This window comes from Pavona decussata, unplaced genomic scaffold (genome assembly GCF_977016875.1).
Source record: "Pavona decussata unplaced genomic scaffold, jaPavDecu1.1 SCAFFOLD_140, whole genome shotgun sequence".
Lineage (NCBI taxonomy): Eukaryota > Metazoa > Cnidaria > Anthozoa > Scleractinia > Agariciidae > Pavona > Pavona decussata.
The window spans coordinates 1,428,605-1,436,494 of record NW_028145553.1 but is presented as its reverse complement, the minus strand read 5'-3'; the positions used below and the strand labels follow the sequence as shown (position 1 = coordinate 1,436,494).

The 7,890-nt window shown below is 48.8% G+C and overlaps 1 pseudogene; it reads left to right on the top strand.

The window, feature by feature from the left end:
- The first annotated feature begins 2,569 nt into the window (after positions 1-2,569).
- Positions 2,570-7,453, top strand: LOC146466896 (uncharacterized; annotated as a pseudogene).
- Positions 7,454-7,890: the final 437 nt, after the last annotated feature.

Genomic DNA, 7,890 nt, shown 5'->3' with positions numbered 1-7,890 from the left:
TCCTTGAGTTTTCTCGAAACGTACTGAATTTAGAACAAGACTAGCTACATAGCTAAGTATCTTCTTGATTATTGTTCAGCGCACAAATGAAAAAGGAACAGGGTCAGTTATTTTGCGTTAACTTTCACACAACGCGCAAAGTTAGAACAAAGTATATAGAGATTTCTCTTAAACACGAAGATTTCAATTCTCTTTTATTTTTGCCCAATGCACACCTGTAGAACAAGCAAACACGCACATGAAAGCGCTAATACATTTATTGCTCTTTAATTTCCGCGCAACCCGCAAATGCCGAACAAAGAATACACGGATTTCCCTTAAATTTTCGCGCGGTAACTCGAGACGGATGATGCCGTTGGGTAGGGAGGCATGTCAGGTTTCTGTTCATAAGCTTTCATTTGAGATGTCATTCTAAATGGTTGACACCAAGAACCTCGATAATAACTTCAAGATTTTAGTCTGAACGTTAATGCGAAAAGTTGGAGGATGAAAATGGGCTGAATAATAAAAACGGATCAAGGAGAGGGAGGGTGGGGGATGTTGAAAAACCAAAAACATACAATCAAAAAGGGAGGGGAAAGGATACTTTTCCAACAGGGCAAGGGATTAATAAGAGACCTTAATCCTTCTGGTCAGTGTTTAGTACCAAATGACAGGTCGTACATTAAGTAGGGTTATTAAAGTGTCTCATAATATACCTTGGGTTGTATAATACAAACAGTTACGTACGATGTGGCACTATCTACAGTACGAGAAACATGCTGTCTACGGTAGGAGCAACCATCCACACTGTCTACAGTAGGAACAGCTATCTACACTGTCTACAGTAAGAACAGTTATCTACACTGTCTACAGTAGGAACAGCTATCTACACTGTCTACAGTAGGAACAGCCATCTACACTGTCTACAGTAGGAACAGCTATCTACACTGTCTACAGTAGCAACAGCTATCTACACTGTCTACAGTAGAAACAGCCATCTACACTGTCTACAGTGAAAACAGCCATCTACACTGTCTACAGTACGAACACCTATCTACACTGTCTACAGTAGGAACAGCCATCTACACTGTCTACAGTAGGAACAGCCATCTACACTGTCTACAGTAGGAACAGCTATCTACACTGTCTACAGTAGGAAAAGCTATCTACACTGTCTACAGTAGAAACAGCTATCTACACTCTCTACAGTACGAACACCTATCTACACTGTCTACAGTAAAAACAGCTATCTACACTGTCTACAGTAGGAGCAGCTATCCACACTGTCTACAGTAGGAACAGCTATCTACACTGTCTACAGTGGGAACAGCTATCTACACTGTCTACAGAAGGAACAGCTTACACTGTCTCCAGTGGGAATATTCATCTACACTGTTTACAGAGGGAAAACCTATAATTACACTGTCTACAGTGGGAACAGCTATCTACACTGTCTACAGTGGAAACAGCTATCTACACTGTCCTAAGTAAGAACAGTCATCTATGCTGTCTACAGTGAAAAAAGCAATCTACACTTCTACAGTGGGAACACCTACACTGTTTAACTAGGAAGAGCCATCTACATTAACTACAGTAGGAAAGCCATCAACACTGTCTACAGTAGGAACAGTCATCTACACTGTCTACAGTAGGAACAGCTATCTACACTGTCTACAGTAGGAAACGCTATCTACACTGTCTACAGTAGGAACAGCTATCTACACTGTCTACAGTAGGAACAGCCATCTACACTGTCTACAGTAGGAACAGCTATCTACACTGTCTACAGTAGGAACAGCTATCTACACTGTCTACAGTAGGAACAGCTATCTACCCTGTCTACAGTAGGAACAGCTATCTACACTGTCTATAGTAGGAACAGCTATCTACCCTGTCTACAGTAGGAACAGCTATCAACACTGTCTACAGTAGGAACAGCTATCTACACTGTCTACAGTAGGAACATTCATCTACACTGTCTACAGTAGGAACAGCTATCTACACTGTCTACAGTAGGAACAGCTATCTACACTGTCTACAGTAGGCACTGCTATCTACACTGTCTACAGTAGGAACAGCTATCTACACTGTCTACAGTAGGAACAGCTATCTACACTGTCTACAGTAGGAACGCCATCTACACTGTCTACAGTAGGAACAGTCATCTACACTGTCTACAGTAGGAACAGCTATCTACACTGTCTACAGTAGGAACAGCTATCTACACTGTCTACAGTAGGAACAGCTATCTACACTGTCTATAATAGGAACAGCTATTTACACGGCGCCAGGACCGGTCAGTGGTACTATGAGTTAGCATGCGTTATCTGTTGTTTGTAGCCTGGCGTCCGCCATATTGTTACTGGTACTCGGCCGCTAGTTATATTCCAGTTTGATTAAAGCCTTACACGAATTGGTCGTGCCTTGGTTTTTGCCTTATCTTCTTAACTTTGGTGGTGGCAGCGTTCGGTTCAACCCAAACCTCACCTTTTTACCGTACAAAGTCACTTTTAAGCCTCGACCGCAGGAAGCAAAACAGTGTATCTTTCACTGTGAAAACACGTGCCGGAGTTCTACCTCGTATGTAATGGCGTCTTCTTACCGCGCACCGAAACAGTGGTGCCTTTCCAAGGTGGAAACTAATAGCTTCGAGAATTGGAAGCAAAATCTACTTTACACATTATCATTGGACAGCAACTTCGCTCCCTTCCTAGCCGATGCCGTTCAATGGTTGAAAAAGACCAAAACCCAACCACTTCGAGGACTCGAAGCAGATGGTGATTCCATACCTCTTACTCGACGCCTCACCGCTCGACAAAAAGTCAACTTTTTTCGAGCTGATGCTAGATCAGATTGGGAATTACTGCCCTATCATTTCCCGAAGCACTTTGGTGAAAAATTCAACGTGACTCGAATACATCTGGCAAACTATTCGCCAGCACTTTGGTTTCCAAGCCACCGGTGCACAATTTATCGATTTTTCTGACATACACCTCGCAGCGGATGAGCGCCCTGAGGACCTGCACCAACGCCTCATGGCTTTTGTGGAAGATTCCTTACTACGTGCTAACGGTTTAACTCACCATGGCGAACATGTTACGGAGGATGAGGAGCTTACCCCTACCCTAGAAAACTTTGTCATTCTTACTTGGTTGCGACTCATTCACCCCAGTCTCCCTCGTTTAGTCAAGCAACGTTACGGCACGGAGTTGAGGTCTCGCACCCTTGCCTCAATGAAACCAGAGATCTCTCAGGCACTTAGCTCTCTCCTCGAGGAAATCCGCGCTTCAGATGATGCTAAGACTCTACGTGCCGCGGTAGCTGATGATTTTCGTCGCCCCCGTCCGGGCGGCAGGAGTGACCCTAAGATCCGCACCAGACCGCTCCGTCAGGACAAGGTCTGTCCCTTATGCAAGCAAGCCGGTCGCTCTAACACCAACCATTTTCTCAGTCAGTGTACCTTCCTCCATGACAATGACAGGCGCTTCATGGTAAAAGCGAGACAGATCGTCGGCATGCTGGACGACGAGCAAGACACCACCTACAACCTTGATCCTGATCCACCCTGTCACGAAACCACTTTGCCTACCCCTGACGTTGTTGCCTACCGTGTCCAGACCCGTCAATCTCCTTATATGGATGTCTTTCATGGTCACCGTGTTGTACGTATCACCATTAACAGCGGGGCAACTGGAAATATGATCCGTCACTCCACCGCGAAACGTCTTGGGTGGCCAATTTTATCAAGTGCTCAGTCCGTCCAGCAGGCAGATGGCTCTTCTCAGCTTCAGGTGGTCGGAGAGATACGGACTTCCTTCACCCGCAACAACACAGACTTTACATTCGAGGGACTTGTCGTCGAGGATCTTGACGTCGAAGTGCTTGCCGGTACCCCTTTCATGGAGGCAAACGACGTTGCCGTCCGGCCCGCCAAGAGGGAGGTGCTACTTAGCAATGGCTCCACCTACACATACGGGTCCCAGGCCCCTCTCAGCCCTCCCACAACCGTCCGCAGAGCCTTTGTTCTCCGTGCTCCTACTCCCTCCAAGACTGTTTGGCCCGGAGAATTCTTGGAAGTACAGCTCCCAGACGATGCTCCCCCTGATTCAGAGTATGCACTTGAACCCCGCACTGACCCCCTTAGTTTACATAATCTCAAGCCCTCTCAGCTGTGGCCGCAACCTGGTGTCGTTTCCAGTGTTATGCGGGCAATCCGCATACCACACCTGTCAACCAAACCTCGAACGCTTAAGCGTCACAAACACTTCTGCCAGGTCACCCCTGTCTTCGAACCAAAAGAGGAGCCACCGACAAGTCAGCCTCCTACTCAGCATCCGTTACCTCCCTCTCACGCTAGCCACTCTGCATCCGCCCAGGTAGACCCAGACCGCATTCTCCCTGAGGCTGTCAGAGCCAACTTCCAATCTCTGCTCAGTGAGTACGACTCCGTATTTGACCCTCAGTTCTCAGGTTACAATGGATCCGCAGGTCCTTACTAAGCAAAGGTCAACATGGGTCCTGTCGAGCCCCCACAGCGGAAGGGCCGCCTCCCCCAATATGCCCGCGATAAGCTCGTGGAACTCCAAGAGACGTTTGACCACCTAGAGCAGCTTGGTGTCTCCCAGCGCCCTGAAGATGTTGGTATCACTGTAGAATACCTGTACCCTTCTTTCCTTGTAAAAAAGCCGAACGACGGTTCTCGTCTTGTCACTGCCTTCACTGACGTAGGCCGGTACAGTAAACCCCAACCATCCTTGCTGCCTGACGTGGACTCCATCTTGCGCCGCATCGCCCAGTGGTCTCATATCATCGTCACAGACCTGACAAGTGCCTTTTACCAAATACCTTTGGCTAAAGAGTCCATGAAGTATTGCGGTGTCGCCACTCCGTTTAAAGGAGTACGAGTCTACGTTCGTTCCGCTATGGGTATGCCCGGATCGGAGACTGCCCTTGAAGAGGTTATGTGCCGCGTTCTAGGCCCACTACTACATGATGGATCCGTTGCCAAAATCGCTGATGATCTGTACTGCGGCGGCAACACACCCCAAGAGCTACTCCACAACTGAAAGAGGGTCCTACAAGCCCTACACAAGTTCAAACTGCGTTTGTCTGCCCACAAGACCATCATCCGTCCCAAAACTACCACTATTCTCGGCTGGATCTGGAATGCTTGTTCCCTCTCTGCCAGTCCCCGCCGTCTTAACACCCTCGCCACGTACCCCGAGCCGAACACTGTTGCTCGCTTGAGATCCTTCATTGGCGCTTACAAAGTTCTTTCCCGTGTCATTCCAGGGTGCTCAAGTTACCTCGCTCCACTGGATGCTGTAACAGCCGGTCGTCCTTCTCAGGAATCTATTCACTGAACCGATGATCTTAGGGCCGCATTCCGTAGTGCTCAGAACGCTCTTTCCTCTGCACTCACCATCACATTACCCAGACCCGAGCACCAGTTATGGATTGTCACTGATGGAGCCGTCCGGGACCCTTGAATAGGTGCCACCCTCTACATAACGCGCGGAGATAAGTTATGTGTCTCTGGCTTCTTCAGCGCCAAGTTACGGGGCTCCCAAACAACGTGGCTTCTGTGCGAAGTCGAAGCCCTTTTCATTGCGGCGGCAACTAAGCACTTCAGCCCGTATCTTATCCAGTCCGTCAAAAAGGCCTGCATTCTTACTGACAGTAAGCCTTGCGTTCAAGCCTATGAGAAGCTCTGTCGCGGTGAGTTCTCTGCCAGCCCCCGCGTCTCCACCTTCTTGTCTGTCGTGAGTCGTTACCAAACATCATTCGGACTTCGCAAGCCGAAACGCCGCCGCCTGTGACAACGAGACCCGTCAGGTGTGCTCTTTCATTTCTCGAACCAGAGACGCTGTTGTCCAAGCCGTGTCTGTTCAAGATATCCTCCAAGGCAATGTTCGCCTTCCCTTTACCAGCCGACCTGCCTGGGTGACCGTTCAGTCTGAGTGCCCAGATCTACGCCGCACCCACGCTCACCTCGTCCAGGGTACTAGACCGTCCAAAAAGCTCACAAACATAAAGGACGTCAAACGTTATTTATAGGTTGTGACAGTTGCAGATGATGGCCTCCTTGTTGTGCGGCGTCATGAACCCTTGTCACCGCCTAGAGAGTGCATCGTTGTCCTACGCCAAGCTTTGGACGGCCTTTTGACTGCCCTCCACATACAACTCAGCCACCCGTCCTGTCACCAGTTGAAAATCGTCGTCAAACGCTATCTATACGCTCTCGATCTGGACAAGGCTGTCTCTCGTGTTTCTTATGGGTGCCACTCCTGTGCAGCAATCTGCAGCTCTCCAACCGTACGTATTGACCAGTCCACTTCCTCTCCACCCGACACTATTGGCCGGTCCTTCGCTGCAGACGTCATCAAACGCTCTCGCCCACTCATCTTTGTCCTCCGCGAGACTGTGACCTCTTACACTTCCAGTGTATCTCTTGAAGACGAACGTCATCAAACGTTACGCGACGCCATTGTAAAGCTCTGCTTAGAACTGCGCCCTATGGATGGCCCACCTGCTGTAATCCGTACTGACCCTGCCCCTGGCTTTAAGGCTCTCGCTAACGACCCTCTCTTAAAGGAGCATAGAATTACAAATGAGCTTGGTCAGGCCAAATATCCCAACAAGAATCCCGTAGCTGAGAGAGAAGTCCAGGAGTTGGAAACGGAACTTCTCCGCCAGGAGTCTTTAGGCGGTGCTGTTTCTCCCCTCACTCTTGCCGTAGCCACTTCTGCCTTAAACTCTCGTATCCGTTCACGTGGCCTATCCTCGCAAGAAATGTGGACACAGCGGGACCAGTTTTCAAACTAACAGTTACCCCTTGCCGATGACCATTTAATTGCCCTCCACCACGAGCAGCGTCTATCCAACCACCCCCACAGTGAGCGCTCCAAAGCTCCCTTGCACAGCAGGCGTCCTACTCCTGAAATTGATGTTGGTGACCTGGTGTACCTTCATTCCGATCGGAACAAGTCTCGATCCCGCAACCGCTACCTAGTTGAAGCCATAGATCCACCATTCTGTGATATCAAAAAGGTTCATTGGATCCCAATTACGCAGCTCATCTTACCACGTCAAACTTACTGAGTGCTTCAAGGTCCCTTCCGACTTGGCTGATCCCTTACATCCTCCTCGCCAGTGTCACCGCCATGACTCAGATGACGAAGACGATCCTGATACCACACCTCACCCCCCACCTTCGCTGCCTGACATCCCTGATGCTATTTCTGCTTCAGCCCAGCATTTATCTAACACTCCTCCCTGTGTCACATCACCTGCTCCCGCTGTTCCTGTCGACCGCCTCATGGGCGACACAGCTGACCAGCCATCTTGCCCAGAGGACCGCTCTTTGGAGAAGGCAGTCGTCCCAGCAGACCCTGACCCTCCTGGCCTGCGGACATCATCTCGCACTAGACGTCGTCCTGCGCGTTTTGACGATTATGATACTGAACTATAGCCTTTGTTGCTGATCGGTGACGTTTAAGTCAGTTTAAGAGTTTAAGTAGTGCTTTTATGTACTTTCCTCTATGTTTTTGGTTCCAGTTTTCTCCCTTACACGCTATGTAAAAAAAGGAAAAAAGAAGTCACGCCAGTGCCAGTCAGCGGTACTATCAGTTAGCATGCGTTATCTGTTGTTCGTAGCCTGGCGTCCACCATATTGTTACTGTTACTCGGCCGCTAGTTATATTCCAGTTTGATTAAAGCCTTACACGAATTGGTCGTGCCTTGGTTCTTGCCTTATCTTCCTAACTGGCGTTGTCTACAGTAGGAACAGCTACCTCCATTGTCTAAGTGAGAACAGCTATCTAAACTGTCTACAGTACGAAAAGCTATCTACACTGTCTACAGTACAAACAGCTATCTACACTGTCTACAGTAGGAACAGCTCTCTAC